The sequence below is a fragment of the Vespula pensylvanica genome, chromosome 3 (genome assembly GCF_014466175.1).
Source record: "Vespula pensylvanica isolate Volc-1 chromosome 3, ASM1446617v1, whole genome shotgun sequence".
Classification (NCBI taxonomy): Eukaryota; Metazoa; Arthropoda; class Insecta; order Hymenoptera; family Vespidae; genus Vespula; species Vespula pensylvanica.
In genome coordinates, this window is record NC_057687.1 from 769,324 (window position 1) to 788,628 (window position 19,305).

Sequence of the window (19,305 nt, forward strand, 5' to 3'; positions counted from 1 at the left end):
GATAAACTAGCAGATTTTTAGAATTTAAAAAGAAAATGTAATATATCTTTCTCTTTCTTTTAAAGTGAAATTTTTTAAGAATTGGTATTCTAAGTTAATAATTCTAGTTTCGTAGAAATCGGAATGAAACGAAAAAATTAAACGGAAGTCAAACTTTGATGACTGATAATATAGGTGGAGTAAGGACGGCTCGTTTCACTATTTTCTTTCACTCTTTTTCTGTACTGTTATTTAATCAAGGAAATCAGCAAGAAAAGGGAAAGAAAGAGTAACGTGTACCGTGTATATTGGTTACCCTACTTCTCGCAACTGATGAATCAGTGGTGCGTGATTAATACGTTTCCATTGGGGTTGAAAATGGTTATTATATCAGTTTTAGTTCTTGAAACAGTTTTCCAAACAGTTCAAAAAAAATAATATAATTGTTATAGATATATGTAGATAAAGGTCAGATATCAATTTTAGTTTTGATTCTTCAAAACTGATATTATATCGATTCCATATAAATTCTACAAATGTTATTTTTCGATTCTCTATAAGTTACGGTTCGATTTTACGTGATATATGTATGTATATTTATTTTCATATATGTATCAATTTTATTTCATTTCTTATTGATTTTCTTATTTATTTCGCAAAAATATTACTATATGTAAAATTTCGTTATGAAATCGATATCGAATAAAAAGTGCGGATTCATTGATTAGTCATCTATGCCGACAAGAATGTAAAAAAATTAATAATATAGTAAAATCATAAACAATAAAAATTTTTTTAAATAATTTATGAAAATAAACTTGTACATATAAATCTTTAAATACTTAATACCTTTCTATTAATTTGATCCAAGTCCGACGTACAATCAAAACACGTAATGTCAATAATTCATCTTTTGAAAATTTATTAAAACGATATATAATTTATAAGTATTCGCTACTTATTATTTTGAACAAAATAAGTAACACAAACAATCATCGACGAAGTTACCGTAGTTTTGTGTGAATAGCTCAAAATGCGTTTTTTTTTTTTGCATTTAAAATGGATCAGATGATCTGAGATTAGTGTGTGCATACAAAAAAGCAGATAATTAGTTAATTCAAGAAAAGCAAACATGAATCATTCAAGCGTATATATAAAAGTCAGTATTATAATAGAAGGATCCTCTATTTTGCTATAGATTTCAAGAGGTTTTTTTTTTTTAAGGGAAAGTTATTTTTTACGAAAAGTCTCCAAAAATATTGAACACAGCGTTCACATCAACAACGAATCCAGGCTTAATCGATTTTGATAAACAAAATTTCATTTAAAAAATGAAAGTGTAAACGAGGAGGCGACTTTTTTGAATTTTTGAAGAAGCTTTATTTTTTGTGAAAAAATTCGTGTTGAAATGTGTTCTTCTTTCGAAAATAGTTTATATATAAAAAAAAAAATTTCTTCAAAATTTCAAGAAGTCTACCCTCGTTTAAACTTTCATCTTTAAAATAAATGAGACCTTATTCATCAAAATCGGTCAAGAATTACGCCTGGACTCACTGCTGACATAAACCATTATAAAACCAGGAGTGAAGATATTCAAACCGACAGATATTTAAAAGAGAAGTATATAAAAGACAGAAATAGGTTATATTTAATTTGAAAGAAATATTTTTTCTATTTATACTTAAAATATCATTCTCTAATCGTTAGAATAATTATTATTTCCACGTTTTTTTAACAATTTTAAACAATTATTTAATCATCTAATAATTAAGCAATTCTTAATGATAGTTTAGTTCTTAATGATAATATTTTTCTTTTTTAGAAACACGTATATAATAAAAATTTATATTTTGATATTGAAAAATATAAATCGATCTATTTAAATTGTTTCGATATATTTCAGAAGTCCAGATATGTTAAAATAAATAAAACTTATTATCGCATATTATCAATTTTGTACCGTACTTTTGTTTTAATTAGAGAAAAAATTCTGACATAAGAAAATTTATAAAAAAGATTTCTTTACATTTTTTTAAATAAAAAAAGAAAAATCAGATAGCAATTTATGATATTCTTATATAAATTATTTGAAAAATTGGTGATCCAATCAAGAGGCGCAAAGAAAATGATAAAGAGTCAAAGTTCGGCCATGTGTAGTCCAAACAATTGAATGAATTAAAAATTGATATAAAAAATAAGAGTGACTAGTATCCACAAATCTATCGTTTCAACACTCAATTTCCAATTAGCAACGTTTACAACAAATTTTAAAATACATAATAAATTGCGTATGGAACGAAATTGATAAAAATAGTGAAGGAATATTTAAAACAGTTCTGGCTACTAATGTGTAATACATAAGTCATGCTATTGTTAGAAAACAAAACGACCTGCAATATATAAATTTAATCTATAAATTGAAAGACTATATATACATATATATTACCAACTGATTGTATTTAAATAATTGATTATATATAATTACATAATTATAAACCAAATTGATTTATTTCATTTATTTTCTATATTTATTATCAGCTACCGTTTCTATTTAATAATAAGATCAAATTTGATAAGATACGATTTAAGAGGTCGGTACATATTTGGCAACGCTCTCCTACATAGTATTTGGTGCATCGTTTGTAAGTGTTGTGTAAACTCTAGGGATAGAAGAAGATGGTAGAAAGGTCCTAGTTGTCGTTGTGAGTAAAGATATGATTCTAACGAATACCGATGTAAGAGAAAGATGGATAAAGGATAGAAAGAGAGTGTAGCAATGTAGAGAAAAGAGAGAGAACGTGCACGTTACTGTAACTTCGCGTCACGGCCGGTGAGCTTCATCGATCACCGGCCAACTCAATTTGTCTCCATTGATACCAATCTGCTGAGCAAGCTCGTTCTCCCTTTCTCCTCATACTACTATATCTTTCTTTTTCTTTTTCTCTCTTTCTCTCTCTCTCTCTTTCTCTTGCTCTCTCTCTCTATTTCTATCTCTGTCTCTCTTTCTATCTCTCTGTGTCTCTTTTTCGTTCTCTAAATTTCCATCTTAATCTTTTCTCGTGCAGAAAAAGAATCTACATAAAGACGATGATGTAGAGGACAATAGAACCCAACCCATACGCAATATTCGATCATTTGAAAAATAGATAAAAAAATATATATAATTTGATAAATAATTTATAAATCAGTTAAATAGTAAATCAAAAATTTACATTAGTTAGATGAAATAATAATCTACGAGGAAATAAAAGACAATATTATCACAAAGCGATAACAAACAGCTCCTCTTCGGAATCTCTCTTCTTCTCTTTAGTAAAATATAAGTTACGAACATGAAATAATGTAAATCAGAATATGAATTATCAATATTGCCGGTTCAATTATCCCGTAAGGATTCAAATCAAATTTCGAATATCAAAAATCGCCATAGAAAAACTAGAGTGAAAGAAAAATAGATAGACCGAAAATGAGAACGGAAGAGATAAAGTGAGAAAGGAATATAAGGTAAGGAAGGAAAGTTAGAGAAATTCACGACTTACGTTCAAGCGCGAAAGCACTGCCTTACATGCATAATTTCGTAGAACGGTTAAATTGCGTGAGCGCCGTGAAGTCAGTCAGGCAGCTAACTATGCGGAGCCATTGCTTGAGCACAGTGCAAACATCGCGATATAATCAGGAGAATTAAACTGTCCCTCCTCCGGTTCTCGAAAGTCCTCCTTTTCCACCCTCTCTACCATTGACTTTGCAGTACGAGAAGCACGGTTTCATCCACTGAAAAGTCACCCACCTGTACCGATTGGTGCAAGAGGGATAGAAAGATAGACATACAGAGAAAGAGAAAGAGAGAGACAGAGACAGAGAGAGAGAGAGAGAGAGAGAGAGACAGAGAGAGAGAGAGAGAGAGAGAGAGAACCGTCCTCTAGTCCTCTCGTCCATTGGATTCAACTCTGCTAGCTTTTACTCAGGAAGAAGAGAGAAAGGGAAAGATAGAGAGGGTAGTAGTAACGTGAGTGAGCGTTGAACGTAGAAAGAGAGTAGTCCGATATGGAAGAGAGGAAAGGAGTGAGAGATTGAACCTGGTAGGGGAAACGGAAAGGAAGGCGACACGGAGGGATGGGTGCTCAACCAGTACGAACCGTGCACGCTACGAAACGGCTTTCTATCAAATTATAAGTTGTCACACGGATGACGACGCAGCAGCCGAGCTGACTCCAAGCTTAGCTTTCCCAGTTAACGCCATTGCCGTCGCCGCCGTTGCCGCCGTCACCAATCAGAACTGCTTCCTTCAACTATGTCCTTTTCTCTTTCTCTCTGTTTCTCTCTCTTTCTCTCTCTCTTTCTCTCTCTCTCTCTCTGTCTCTCTGTCTCTCTGTCTCTCTGTCTCTCTGTCTGTCTGTCTGTCTGTCTGTCTGTCTCTATCTCTCTGTCTCTTTCTCTTTCTGTCTCTCTCTTTCTATTTTCACCCTTTCGATCTCTTTCTCTCCTCGCCTTTTCTCACTGTTCCCTTTCGTTTTCCTTTCTTCTCGTCCTTCTTCTATCCGTTTTCCTTCTCATCTTTGTCTTTTCCTCTCATTCCTATCTAGACCGTCGTTAGTCTGAATGCGTTACAGTTGATCCTCTTTTCTTCTAGTTTCCTGATTCTCCAAACATATAGAGATTGAAAAAGAAGGGAGAGAATGATCGTAGAGATGAAGAAAGAGTGGGAGAAAGAGAGAGAGAAAGGAAGGGTGAGGGAGAAAATGTTCGTAGGCGTGTTTTACAGTTGTTAGCTCACGGCATTAGTATGTGAGGAATTTCTAATTGAATACTGTTTATCTTATGCAGCTAACCTTGGAAGGGCGATGGGGGGAAGTTTCTTCTCTGGTTAGTTGGTTCCTTGGTTTAATCAAAATCGTCGAGACGACGATAAAACAAAACTTTCTGTTAAAGAATAATAGAGAAAGACAGATGGATAGATAGATAGAGTGATAGAGAGAAAAAGAGTGTAAGTATACGTAATTAGAATAAAACGAATTCTTCGACCCATGAATTCAAGAATAAAAACGCAATTACGATAGTGAAAACGATCTTGAATCAGCCTTTATCAGCCCTTTTCCTTTAGGATCTCAGAAAAAAGATATCATCGCATTATACGCCCATAAAATTCGAAAGACTAATAGCCCTCTCGATGTAGAAGGTGGTTCATCGAAAGAATCGAATCGACGATTTATCACGAGATGAGGAGCCGTCATAACGAGCGAAATCATCGCGTTTTACAACATCGGAGAAAGAAGGGCATACAATCGCTTCTCATCGATCCTTCGTCGTCCTTTCTTCTTCTTTTCTCATCGACGTCGCACAATGGATGAGCGCGTAAGAGGGACCCCCTGTTGGTGGAGCTTGAAAAAAGAACGGCCTATATTGAAGAATAAAAAAAGAAAAAAAAGAAGGATAGAAGAAGGGATCACGAGAATGGACGAGAGAGAGAGAGAGAGAGAGAGAGGTCGATTTCGCGAGAGAGAAAACGCCATTAGAGTCACGGCTGATTAAAAAAGCACAAAGCTTCGTAGTGTGGTAGAAGCGTATCTAACGAAGGTTGTCTCCTTCGTTAGATATCGAAGATACAATAGATGTTACTAATTTTTAGATTAATACCTCTTTTTAATTCTTTTTTTAACAAATCATCTATTGATCATACTTACTTCAAAATAAATATTTAAACAATATTCAAACAAATATTCAAAAGAAATATTCGATTGTGCTTATTTCTTCTCTCATTCTTCAAAGTAATCAAAAAGTAAAGAAACAGAATTAAGCTCGTTGAAACACAGAACTGAGTCTCTGTATCTCTATTTCGAATTCGAAAGATCTCCGATGAAACGTATTCCGAAAGATTTCCATAACGGCTTAACCGCGATTTATTATGAACGTATTATCAGCATCGCTGCCCTTGACTCGCTCGTCCCCTTTTTATTACAACACCCTATTCAATGATACCTCCCCTTTTCTTTCCTCTTTCGACTCACCCCACGACAAGTACTTATTATAAGTCGTATTATATCAATCTTTTTGAAAAACCGATTAGTTTGGATTCCATCACTTTGAGAATGAATTATGTTTGACAATAAGAGTAGTGAGAAATAAAGATATTGCCTCTTATCACTTCCCTTTTCTCGATTATTGAGTCACGTATGTTTAAAATTCAAACAAGAGTGCAACGCAACTTCGTTTGCTTTTTCGTGTATCGTAACAATTAATTTTATTATGCGATAGTTCTTCTTTTTTTTTTTTATTTACATCACCGATCGAAATCGTGTTGTACAATTAAATAATGAATAAGAATGAAAGATTCTTCGTAAAGAAAGGAAGATGAATAGAACTATTGATTCTAAAACCGTGACTTGTGGACCCTATAATCTTATAGGTATTCCGCGTACGTCGCACTTGCATCCGCGTGCGCCAAAGAGTTGCAAGTCGCAAGCTAATGTTTGCAATTTACCCAGGCGTGGTGGATCTCGCCGGCAAGAGCAAACCGAGTGGCCGATGCAGAAGGGTTTCTAAAACAGCTTCTCTCTCTCTCTCTCTCTCTCTCTTACCTTTTCTCTCTCTGTTTCTCCCTCTTTCTCACTCAAGTTGGAAACGTTGAGGGGAGATACAGAGAAGTGAGCAAGAATGAGATAGATAGAAATAAAGAGAAAGAGAGATAGAACTAAAGAGGGAGAAAGAGATAGATAAAGAGAAAGAGAGATAGAGAGAGAAAGAGATAAGTATCCTCTCCTTTGGCTCTCCCCAATCTAGGGGTAGCGGATACGGCAGCCAGCGAGGGTGGTGGCGGCACCAACCAGCGCCGCATCAAGTATCACTCTATTTACCCGTCAAATATTTGTGCTTTTACCGTGAAGCGCCGTATTCGAGGCCCCTCTTTTACTACCACTCTACTCTTAGGCTATCCACTCTATCCTTTAGTACCACTTTGTATACGCCAAGCAGTAGCAACGGCAACGGTAGTAGCAGCAGCAGCAGCAGCAGTAGCAACAGCAGCAGCAGCAGCAGCAGCAACGATCACGACAGTAGCAGCAGTAACAAGAACGACAGCGGTGCCACTGTAGACTGAATTTCCCTAACGAAAACTTGCGAAAATTTGCAATTCCTAACGAAGAAACCCGAGGACGTGCTATCTCGTCTTTTTGTCGTTCATTTTGTCGGCGACTGAGAGGAATAGGCTTGTAGATCTTTTCATGACAAATAAAATAATACCTGATTGATAATTAGAAAAGGTAAAGGTTGATATTAAAGATATAGAGAAAGAGAGAGAGAGAGAGAGAGAGAGAGAGAGAGATGGATAGACAGAGAAAGAGAGAAAGAGACAGAGAGTGTCAGAGAGAGAGAGAGAGAGAGAGAGAGAGAGAGAGAGAAGAGAATAAAATGGTTTTGGTGGATGGCAGGTTTTCAATCCGAGATACTAGAGGAAGAAGAAGGAACGAAGCGAGTATGTGCCAAAAATAAAGATTCTTTCCAAGTATGAAAGAGAGAGAGAGAAAGAGAGAGAGAGCAAAGACGAAGAACGAAAGTAGTAAAGAGAAGACGACGGTTGCAAGGTCCACGATAAACCCGTAGGCCGGTCACGGATGTGACGCACGAACGGCTACCATATAGCCATCCTTCTTTTTTCCTCTTCTCTTTCTTGGCCCCCTTTAGCTGGTCACCACCCTGGGGGAATCCTAATATCCACGTTTGACGTCATGCCAAATACTTACCCCTTACTCGTCTGGAATAAGGCACAAACGTGAGACGGCCGCAATAGACGACGGTAGCAGGACGTGGAAAGTAAAGACGAAGGAAAAGCCAGAAAAGACTTCTCGTAATGCAATGCCAAGGTAAATCCTCGCGAATCCAGTGTAAGACACTGTTTTCTCAACTGAAAGTATATATTGTTGAGAATAATTAATATTTGCGAGCGAGGAAGTTAGTTAATAATTATTCTATAAACGATAGTAAGAAACATTTCATGAGATTTTAAGACAATAATAAATATTAATTTCTGTGGATTCTTAAAGCTTTCTAATGATTGATAATTATTCTATAAGCGATAGTAAGAAACATTTCATGTGATTTTAAAACAAAAATGAATGTTAATTTCTGTGGATTCTTAAAGCTTTCTAATGATTGATAATTATTCTATAAGCGATAGTAAGAAACATTTCATGAAATCTCGAGAGAAAAATAAATATTAATTAATAAATATTATTAAAAATAAATATTAAAATAAATAATAAATATAAATAAATTTATGAATTCTTAGAGCTTTTTAATGATCGACTTAACACGATACTCTTTCTACATAACATAATAACTTCTTGATAGTAATCATTTTTAATAGAACATTCTCGATTATTGTTTAATCAATTTTTTATAGTTTTCACTTTGTATTTAGAGTCTACAATCTCTATTAAATAATTATCAATAGTATTGGATTCTTTCAAAGTTTACGTAGATTTAATTTAGATCCTCGAGATCGATTTAAGTAACAAAATTGATTAATAGATTACAAAAAAATAATACAAAATTAAAATAAATATAAAGGAGAATAAGGCAAACTAACTCTACTATGTTAATGATCTCAAACATACGATACGGCGATCGAAATTTGAAATCAGACTAAACGAACAGTGTACGGCAATGTATATATTTCGGATTGTATTTCCGTATGGCGGAAGTTCGTAGATGCTCGATTCAGTACAATGGTCTATGTTTATATTAAGGTATACTACAATTGTTACGATGATATTTATACAGCGGTTAATACGATGACGGTCGATTTACCAATATGGAAGATGAACAAACAAATAGCCGGGAATAAATAATTGAGTTAAAATTTAGAATCACCTTTTCGTTTTTACAAGCGGGATTATATGGAACGAGATGCATTTCTGATAAACAACATTAATTATAGGAACGATGGCACCTATCAATACACGCTAAAAATAAATTATCATCGATCATCATTCCACAATTTGCATTGAAAAGTAATAATCAGCCTTCATTACCTGTAATCTTATAAAAGAGTATTATACTGTTCGTCGATATTCGAGCGATGACATTAATCTATTTAATGCTACGGATTAGCTATTAGACATTAATAAATTATATTTAGTTAATACCAATCATTATAAGTCAGGTGCTGGTGCATCGGTCGGAATGGACTATAAGTAATTGATGCTATTCTGGACTTTTTGTTCATCTTATATATCCAGAAAATTTCTAAAAGTGATAAAAGACACACCATAGTGCATACAAAGATGCATACAAAGTGCAAAGAACATGCAACATGCGAAGCTGTTACATTAAAGGTGGTCGTATGGCTTCCATATTGCACGTTACATCATTTATTATTTGATGATGTATGCATTCTCATTAGCTCGAAACGTATTTGTCCATATCATCCCTCTTTTCATACATTGCAAATATTATTTCATACTTCGTTATACATTCTTATACCGTTCTGACACATTATACATTTTGTGCGTTTTGCTTAGTATTTATTCACCATACGGACATAGTAAAGATGAGATGCTTGATTTTTATCTCACACTATCTCCCGTTAATTGTGAAAGAGAGTCGCTTTAACTTTTATAACCTCGCACGGTTTTTTCGATCAACTTTATCCGATTCAGGAGGATTTTATAACGGCGAGAAGTTAATTTTTAACGTTCAGATATACATATGTATGTATAACGTGGGACAGATAGAAGGAAGAGCGGTAGTAACATGGGAAAATATTCACTTTTCGAATTCTGCTCGATCCGATGATCCCGGTGGAAATCAGTAGAATTATCGAGAGCATGTCGACTATCGAAAGGGCTAGAAAGGGTATAGTGAATGCCCGTATATGTATATATATATATATATTATATATATATATACATATACACACATACATATATAATACGTATGTAGGTGTATGGAAGATATCGAGCGCGGACCGTCCGATTTGAATACATAACTGGCTGGATATAAACGAGCCTATGAATAAAATTTAAATTCCAATCAGCGGATGAACAATGCAACGAATATAGCTGTGCCCGCGATTGGTAGCAATCGCAGGATAGAATAACTTCGACGTAACGTCTAGACGTAGCGAAACTAGACATCTGCCTAATAAAATGAATGATAAGTTGAAATATATTAAACGTTTCATCGGAAGTTCAAAACCATTGCTTTGTATGAACAATTAAATTATGTTTATTCAAGTAATTACAAAAGGATTAATATTACCTGGAATATAATTCTCAGGTTGGACTTCCGACGAAATCGGTAGTGAAATAATAATTCGAACCGCCGGGATTATGGGATATTTTAATTCGTAGAGAAGGGCCGGTGAATCGACCATTGTTTTCCAGTATTGGGGATGACAGAAACAACCGAGTCCTCCTCTTCCCCGTTTAAAAGGGGCTACCTCTCGAGATAGGACCGAACGACGCGCACTCGCTCGGCAATCGCAGCAAATTACAATTATGCCTGTTTGACATGCGGACGGTTTGATTTATTAATCATCGACCAGCACCACCAGCGGGTGCAACTGAATGGGATGGTAACTGAACGTAGAAAAGAGAGGGAGGAGGAAAATAACTGTGGCAATGCCGGTAGAACCAAAGCACGATGAATATTTTCGCGCCAACGCGGCCGTGCTCGTAATTTTCTCGATTCGCGTTTATTGTAATTTATGCGTGGCGTTAGCGAGCTTTCTCTCCTTCCACGAGTGTACACAATCCTCTCTCTCTCTCTCTCACCCCTTCTCTTTTACTCTCTCTCTCTCTCTCTCTCTCTCTCTCTCTCTCTATCTATCTATCTATCTATCTCTCTCTTTCCCCTTCTATACTCTTGCAACGAGTAGTAGCATGACGAGGGCGAAACGCGAAAGCTCAGGCCTGTTTGCACAGCGCTTGATACAGAGATTCAGCCGATTCAATTAAATCCGCGGTAATCGATTAAGCGTGTGATCAACGGCGACCGTTATCTTTTTATCGGCGGATTTATGCAAATTAACGGTTGCCACTTCACTCTCTTCTCTCCGTTTCCCTTCCTACTTTCCTCTCTTTCTCCCTCTCGTCCACTCTCTCTCTCTCTCTCTCTCTCTCTCTCTCTCTCTTTCTCTTTCTCTTTCTCTCTCTTTCTCTCGTAGACTACTTTATGTTTCATAAAAGTGTTTATACCGGCAGAGAACGAATTTCCGATTGAATCCGATTCTAATTATCGCTTCGTATTTAAGTTTTTATCAGGAATGGTCGTTCGAACGAGTTTGAAAGCCTTTCCGAAACGTGGAAACGCAATCGAACGAAATATATGCTCGGTGGAAGTTGTGGGTGGCCGGTTAAAGAGCGTGTGAATTTGGGATTATTCGTGCGCGAGAGGGAGAGAAAGAGAGAGAGAGAGAGAGAGAGAGGGAGAAAGAGAAATAGAATTAGCAGAAACGAGAGAGCAAGAGGATAGATAAGTCAATCTCTTGATGAACAACGTTAATTAATATGTAGATGCTATTAACGTTTAACAAATAACAATACTCCCTATCTTTCGCCCTGTCGCCTTATTTTATTCGATAAATTATCAATTTATTATTTATATTGTTACTGGATCATTCGAGATTCGATAGCTCTTTCGATCTATTATACTCGAGATAATTTTACATGTAAGTAAAGACAGTCATTAACAAAACGCAATATCATCGTCGTTCATTTTATTATTATTATTCCATTGTGATAAAAAGAGAGAAGAAAGGGAAAGAGAAAAGATTGAATTAAAATCAATATTAGACGATTATTAGAGTCCTCTCTAAGATGACGACAAAATAAAATAACGATGAGTGATAATCCGACAGTAGTAAAACCGCTTTCTTTTCATTCCATTGACTCTCTGAAGACTTGTAATTACTAGGTACCTTCAATCTCCTTGATTAATCGGCTTCCCAAGTTCCGTCGGCGCTTCCAATTTTGACGGGAACGAGTGAGAAAGAGAGAAAAAGAGAGAAGGAGAGAGAAAAAGAGAGCAAAAGAAAGAGACTCGCGATTTATAGAGCGTATAATAAAGGGCGCTGCGACGTCGAAGACGACGACGACGATAGTTCAAATTTTAGTTTCATCGAAGTTAAGTGTCCATTGAAAACTTTAGTCCAATGTAAAAAATCTAACAAAACGAAGAGAGCAGTCTCGACGTAGCCATTCGTGGTAATGTAGATCATTTTGTTCGTTGTATGAAAAACAAGGGGTTTAAATGTGGTAGCCAATATTCTTCTCTCTCTCTCTCTATCTATCTCTTTCTTTGTAACATGATAATTATTTATTCGCTCTCTCTTTCTCTCTCTCTCTCTCTCTCTCCCTCTCTCCCATGCATTCTGAAATATTTCGACTTATCTCCCAATTATCGACAAATATTAATTATACGACCAAGTATTTAATTATTTAGCCAATTTCAACGATTCGTTCACTCGAACATAGTTTGTATCCTTTCGCTAATTCACTATTAAAATTGTTACTTCATTATATATAGCATATTTCGTTTATTTTTCTTAAGATTACCACGTTTTATTCGACGTTTGTCAAACTTTAAAAAGAGTACCTATACGAAAATGTTCTTTCGATATCCACCTATCAATTTTTGTTCAACCGATTCTTCGTTATTTATGGTAATTATAAAAAGTGAAAGTATACTTGAACAAATTAAGTGGTGAATGAAAAACCCCAGAAAAAAATAATTACCGTATGTAACTCCATTCACTTTTCTTGTTCGAACTTTTTATACGACTTTCTATAACAGACAAGGAAGTAGATTTCTCGATCTAGATATGATCTACTTGGAAGTTTTGTCTTTTGACAAACTATGGTAAGTTCGCGGATAAAAGACAGTTCCATGAAAGTAAGAAAGTGCTCCAAGCAAAACGAAGATGTGAAGATTTAGCCGACGGCCTTGAAGATACGTTCCCGAAAATAAAAGTAGTACCAAACAGTGCAATTTGGAATAGGAGGATAAGATACGCGTTGAAAAGAAAGTTACGAAAAATTTTAATAAACGAATAAAACGAATTTTTATCAATGATGTAATATTATTTAAACTTAAATGAAGCTACTATCGTTACGACTAATTAATAAGATTATAATAAGTACTTACTTTTGTTGCTAATCACGTAATCGATTTTGTCAATCGTAATAAAGTATAAGAATCATTCCAGATTTTTATAAATCACACATCACGAATATACAAGAAGATAAATAAATCTACTTTTAAATTCCTTAACATCGTCGTTGAGAAGTTTCTTTAATAACAAAGAAAAAAAACCGCGTAATTGAGTTTCTCATATTTCTACGAGCAACAAAATATCATGCCGTCTCAAGTCTCACGCTCTTACTTTTTCCGATTTCTGAAACTTACAAAAGAAACCGTAGCCAGAAAAGATTAATCGTACTTTCAATCGGATTGTTCTCATCCCTCAAGGAACCTTCGAAATCCAACACCGCGAATCCTTCGTCATAGCGTTGCTGCTTTGGAAAATAAAGTTTCGTCTTTTCTATCTTGCAGTTTTCTCGAAACGATCTCTGTATGCACAGGTATAGGGGTTACATGTACACACATACGTACAAACATACATACATATGACCCATCTTTGTATTTTCGTGGAAATACGAGAAAATAGTAAGTAACGCGGCCCGTTCTCGTTACATCCTTCACATTTTCCTTCATTCCTGAAAACGAAAAATCTTACCTCTCACGTGGAATAATACGAAAGAAGCATGGAGTAGAGCAAATTCAGAAGAAGCATTTCGATCTGTAAATCCATCGATTTTCCTTTCACCTCCGTCCACCTCGCCCTCCTCCTTTGCTCCTTTCCTTTGAAAAAAAAGAGACTGAAATGGACGGAGAGCAGTGACGATGAGAACGAAAAAGACAGAAATAGAGAGAAAGAAAAAAAATACAGAGCCGAATGGTGCAAGAAGGGGTGAAAAGGTAAAAGAGGGTGGAGGCTGTCGGTAGCCGTGACAGAGTTACGTTGTCGCGTGTAACGAAGTAGATTAGTCAGTGTGACAGAGGGCTGTAATTCCCTAGGCAAATGACATCGATCGTATAACGAACACACACACAAACACACACACAAACGCACACACACAGATATATACATACATAGACAGAAAGGCAGCATCCCGTTATCGTTCGCGTTTGTACGCCGGAGCATGCATTTCGCGAATCGAAACTCGTTTCGTGGATACAACGGAGATACCCTCATGACTATCGTTTTTTAACAAACAATGTTTTATTGTTTACGTCTTTTTTCTATCTACGGAAATATAATATCCGACGATTTTTCATGCACCGTATTCGGATATTTTAAAGTCAATATAGTGTTATCGATATTACAAAGTATCCGGAAGGTTTAATTGAAAATACGGAATAATATCTTTGTTATTGGTAAATGAATAAGACGATTCCCACGAGGTAATCTTAGAGAAAAGAATTGTTGTTTTCTTATTCATAAGGCTTTCATAAGGTTTTGTTGTTTTCTATAATACGATTATTTATTGAGAAATATTCCACTTTTATTTGCGTATTTAATCGATATTTTAATCTTTCTGGTTAAATATAATACTTCGTATGTCTATACTCTGTAAATATGTATCTACGGATAGAGGAATATAGCTTTATAGATTTTTGATAGTATATCGCGCGTTAGGGAAAACCAAACGCGATTCGTGCCGATATTTGCAAAAAGCATGGCAGCCAATATCCGGGTAAATTTTTGTCGGCGAAATGCATCGTTCGACCGAACGAGGATTCGCTCTCGCTCTGGCCCACTTCGGTTCTCCGCTTTTGGCTTATGTACTTTGATCGGACGAGAGCGCGCACCGATACGTGCACGTGTTTTTGATTTTTCGACGAAAGCTGCGGCGGCTGCTTTCGACGCTCGAAATACATATTCTTGATTGAGATTCGATCGAATCCGTTAAATTTTCGAGAATTCTCTCCGCGTGTGCCAATTCGGCTTTTGCTTCCGAAATTTTATCGTTCTTTATTTCCATCGTCCTAACTTCGTTATCAATAAGAAATAAAATCGACAGACACATACCTCGTTCCAAAAATGATATTAGATGGATTATATTATTCTCGATACTTGATAAAATTAATGAATACAATCTTAATCGAATTAACTATCGGGAACAAATTGATTAACTCTAAGTTTATTATCCTTCTTCTTGATTTATTTGTTAAAATTTTTAATTAAGATTATTTACTAACATTATATTATATTATTATCCAACAATTTTATTAAACGGGAAGACTTTTGGTTATAATCGTTTATAGAATGAAATTTCACATTCTTCGAATTGACCCGACACGTAATATCGATTCGAGGTAAGATGAAATGAAAGAAAAACAGAAACTAAAGTCGTTTACCGAAAAGAAAAAGTAAGAGTACGGAGAAGACAGAGGTGGCTGCCCGCTGTAAACTGGCATCCATCTGATCCTCTCCTTGCCCTTTCGGACTGCGAGTGGTCAGAAATGATTACTCGTGATTTAAGTGGTTCTCTAGTCGTCCAGGACCTCGAGACCGTCCGAGCAGCTGCATTTAGCAGCCTTGGATGTTCTAGCCCCGTTTTATCTACAAATTGCAGCGCTTGTATGGATTTAAACATAGAAGAGAGGTAGAGAAGCGCCTCTTTCATCTTCTTTCTTTGTCTCTCTCCCCTTTTTCTCTGCTTCTCTCTCTCTCTCTCTCTCTCTCTCTCTCTTTCTCGTGCTTTGCGCATTCTACTTCCTCAGGAAGCTCTCTTGCATCAAAACATAATAAAACGTTTCTATTCGAAAGCATCAATATATCAGCAGCGTTCACACATCGAATATAGAAACTCTATTTTCTCCATTGTCACTTTGTCCTTTTCGTTGCTCGAACGTGTATGATAAATGCTAATAGCATTCTAAAACTATTAAAGTCTTCGTTTATTTATCTCAATAGAAAAGGTAAAAAAACGCTTGATCAATGTGTTCCAAAAATGAATCGATTCGACATTGGAAAAACGATGTAGCAATTTAATTCAAATGAATTCAATCAAGTGAAGCCTATACCGTTCGCCAAGCTTTAGTTCATATTCTTTTGAAGTCTGTATACGAATGGAATATCACAAAACAATGGAAATATCGATGCGTCGAAGGTTATCCAAGCGATTGATAGAGCGGATAGAAGTGATTCGTGTAGGTCCGATCCTTTGTTTCTAGACAGTTGGGAGCAGATAGCTTCGAAAGCGGTGGCCTCTCGAGACAAGTAGTACCCTCGACATGGTAACGGCCTGGTAACTGCCTCGTAAGCCGTCTAACGGAGCACCGACTATCCCTAATGTCCGATCCCTGCACGGTGGTTACGATCGTCCTGCCGGAATGGCCTCTTCATCAAGGATCACACGCCTAAATCCTCCAATGTAGACTGAAAACCCCCTTCTCTCTTTCTCTGTCTCTCTTTCTCTCTCTCTTTCTCTCTCTCTTTCTCTCTGTCTCTGTCTCTGTCTGTTTCTGTCTACCTCTCTGTCGGTCGCTGGCTCGCTCACTCATTGTTAACTAGATCGAGCTCGTGAAAACTTAGCGATTAAACAGGAGGACAACCCATATCAGCGGTAGCATCAAATAGTGCTCACACGATCGCAGGAAATTCAATGAGAATCAAAGAGAAATCAAGAGAAGGTCAATGACGATCGATTCTAGCAGAGTACGTCGATACGTCGATGATGAAGGAAACTAGTGCGTCCTCCGAAGTCGATGATACTATTGGTTGTATCGATGGTACTTCAGAATTGGATAGCGCCATCGGATAATTGGGTTTTGGGCTTTGGACAACCTGAACGTTGTGACCGTTCACAAGAAACAGATCCAGTCTCTCTTTCTCTCTCTCTCTCTCTCTCTTTTTTTCTCTTTCTGTCTCTCTTTCTCCCTTTATTTATCTTGTCTGTTTTTTTGTCTATGCCTTTTCTCACTCTCTTTCTCCCTTTGTTTATCTATTTGTCTGTCTTCTTTTATCTTTTCTCTCTTTCTCTCTCTCTCTATCTCTATCTCTGTCTATCTATCTATCTATCTATCTATTTATCTATTTATCTATCTATCTATCTATGTATCTACCTAGCTAGCTAGCTAGCAATCTACCTTCCTATAACTGATGGTCCGAGGCCGCAATGACGGTGCACCGCACACTGATGATGAGCACCGATGCTTCTTGCCGGGATTTCCAGGCAACGGCTTCGCCGATAATGCCGTTCTCCTGTTTCTCTTCCGCTTCAGTGAAGGGTGTATTGCGTTGGAGGCTATCCCATTACGGGACCACCGGCTTCAGTGTTCGATGTTATCCCGACGAGAAGGATAACCCCGACTCCAAATAGATAGCTCCGCGATTACGATTTCCCGATTAATTTGCATTTCTAACTCGAACGATCGAACACATAGCTAGGTATATATCTTCTCTCTCTCTCTTTCTCTCTCTCTCTCTCTCTCTCTCTCTCTCTCCCTCTCTCTCTTTCACGCACACACATACACATACACACTTTGGTCAATCCTCTCAACTTATACTTTTATCTAAATATTTCCTCATTCTCATTAACTATTTAGGAAATAATCTTTAGACATCCTCAAACAATTGTCATCACTCATTCAGAACAAAAGACACTAGCAAGAGCAACCAATCAAATTTAATTGTCCGAAGTCGAGCTTAACATCGCTAACAATTTCTTCGGTTGTCTACGACAAGAAAATTCTGATCGTCGCGATGTTGAGGCTTCCTATGAGGATACAATGCAAGGACACTCACGAGGGATCTAGACACGATCGTTAGAATATACACGAAGATGTACTTGTCCAGAAAAGAAGACTCTCAAAGGACCTTCCGAGCTCCTCTCGACGGGTGGGATTTACGTTTGTCTGTTACAAGAGAAAACGATAAGTAACGAGAAAGAGAGAGAGAAAGAGATAGAAAGAGAGATAGGAAAGAGAGGAAAGGGATTGGCTCGAAGAAGAGAGGAATACGTTTGATAGGAGGCGTCAAATTTATAACCATTAAATTGATATTTCCTGAATCGGTGTCAGAAGCATCCAATATCATTCGAATTGGTTTATTCAATGCAGAAGATTGTGCGTGTGCGCACACGAGCTCGTCGAACGAGATAGGGGTTCGAAATAGTCCTAACCAGGACTTCCCTTGCAAGAAGAGAAAGAATAGAGGAGGAACGTCCGTCCATTGAAAAACGAACAAACTGGTCGATCTTTTGTTGAATACAATGCCGGGGCTTACGAACGTCCAATATTTTCCGTCAACAGGCTGCACGCGTTCATCTCGTTATAAAGTTTGTTTGATAGGCAAATATCAGACTCTGCTGATGTGCATGTCCAGAGATTGAGAAACGGAGGGATCGGTGCAATGATGCAACTGAGCCGTCCCGTCGATAAAAAAATTTATACTTAAATCGTATATGGAAATTAGTTCGCACGTAAGAGACTCCAATGGGATCAAAGAATTCGTCGATCGGATTTCTAATTTTTCATAAGTTATTTACGAGATTGTTATCTGATGTATCCAATCGATGAAATTAAAACAGATCGTAATAATAATACGGATAGAATAGGAAGAAATTTGGCTTTTCTAGAATTTACAACATGCTTGAATAATTCTCAAAGAAAATTACAAACTAGTCGACGAAGTCATGATCATCGAAGTAACATTTATTTTCGAAGTTTACTTCTCAACGATGATCGATGAATAAATCAGATTCTCTCTGATCGTCTCGTAATTGAAAACAATCAGGGACATTAAATCGAAAAGCAAAAAGGACCCTTATCAAAATTGAAAAGTAATGAACTCCCCTAAAAAAAAAAAAAAAAAAAAAGGAAAAGAAAGAAGGATTCGCAGTGGGTTCGTCGATTCGTTGAGACGAATTCGTTCTTCTTAGGTATAAAAGGGTGCGAAAGAGTGGCCATGGCACCAGTCGCGTAAGCGGTGCGTCTAAGGCGTCTTCGAGATATTATCAAGGCTGTCGGCAATCTCGGTAGTCTGCATCTGTGCCCAATATTGCATGGTAGAAACCTTAGGAGCCACCCTTGCGTCTGCTTTCCTATGACGACGAAGACGACCTACACGCTCACCTACACCCTTTGGTAGCACGTACGAAGTGAGAGAGTGCCTATGACAAACGTTGCCATCTAAACAAAGGACCTCGCGGAGCAGTACGCGCGTACCGCAGACACGCAATTTCCGCGCGGCATGTAAATCGCTCGAAATGAATTTCTGCCAATCACGCACGTGCCTACTCTATTTCTCTCTCTCTCTCTCTC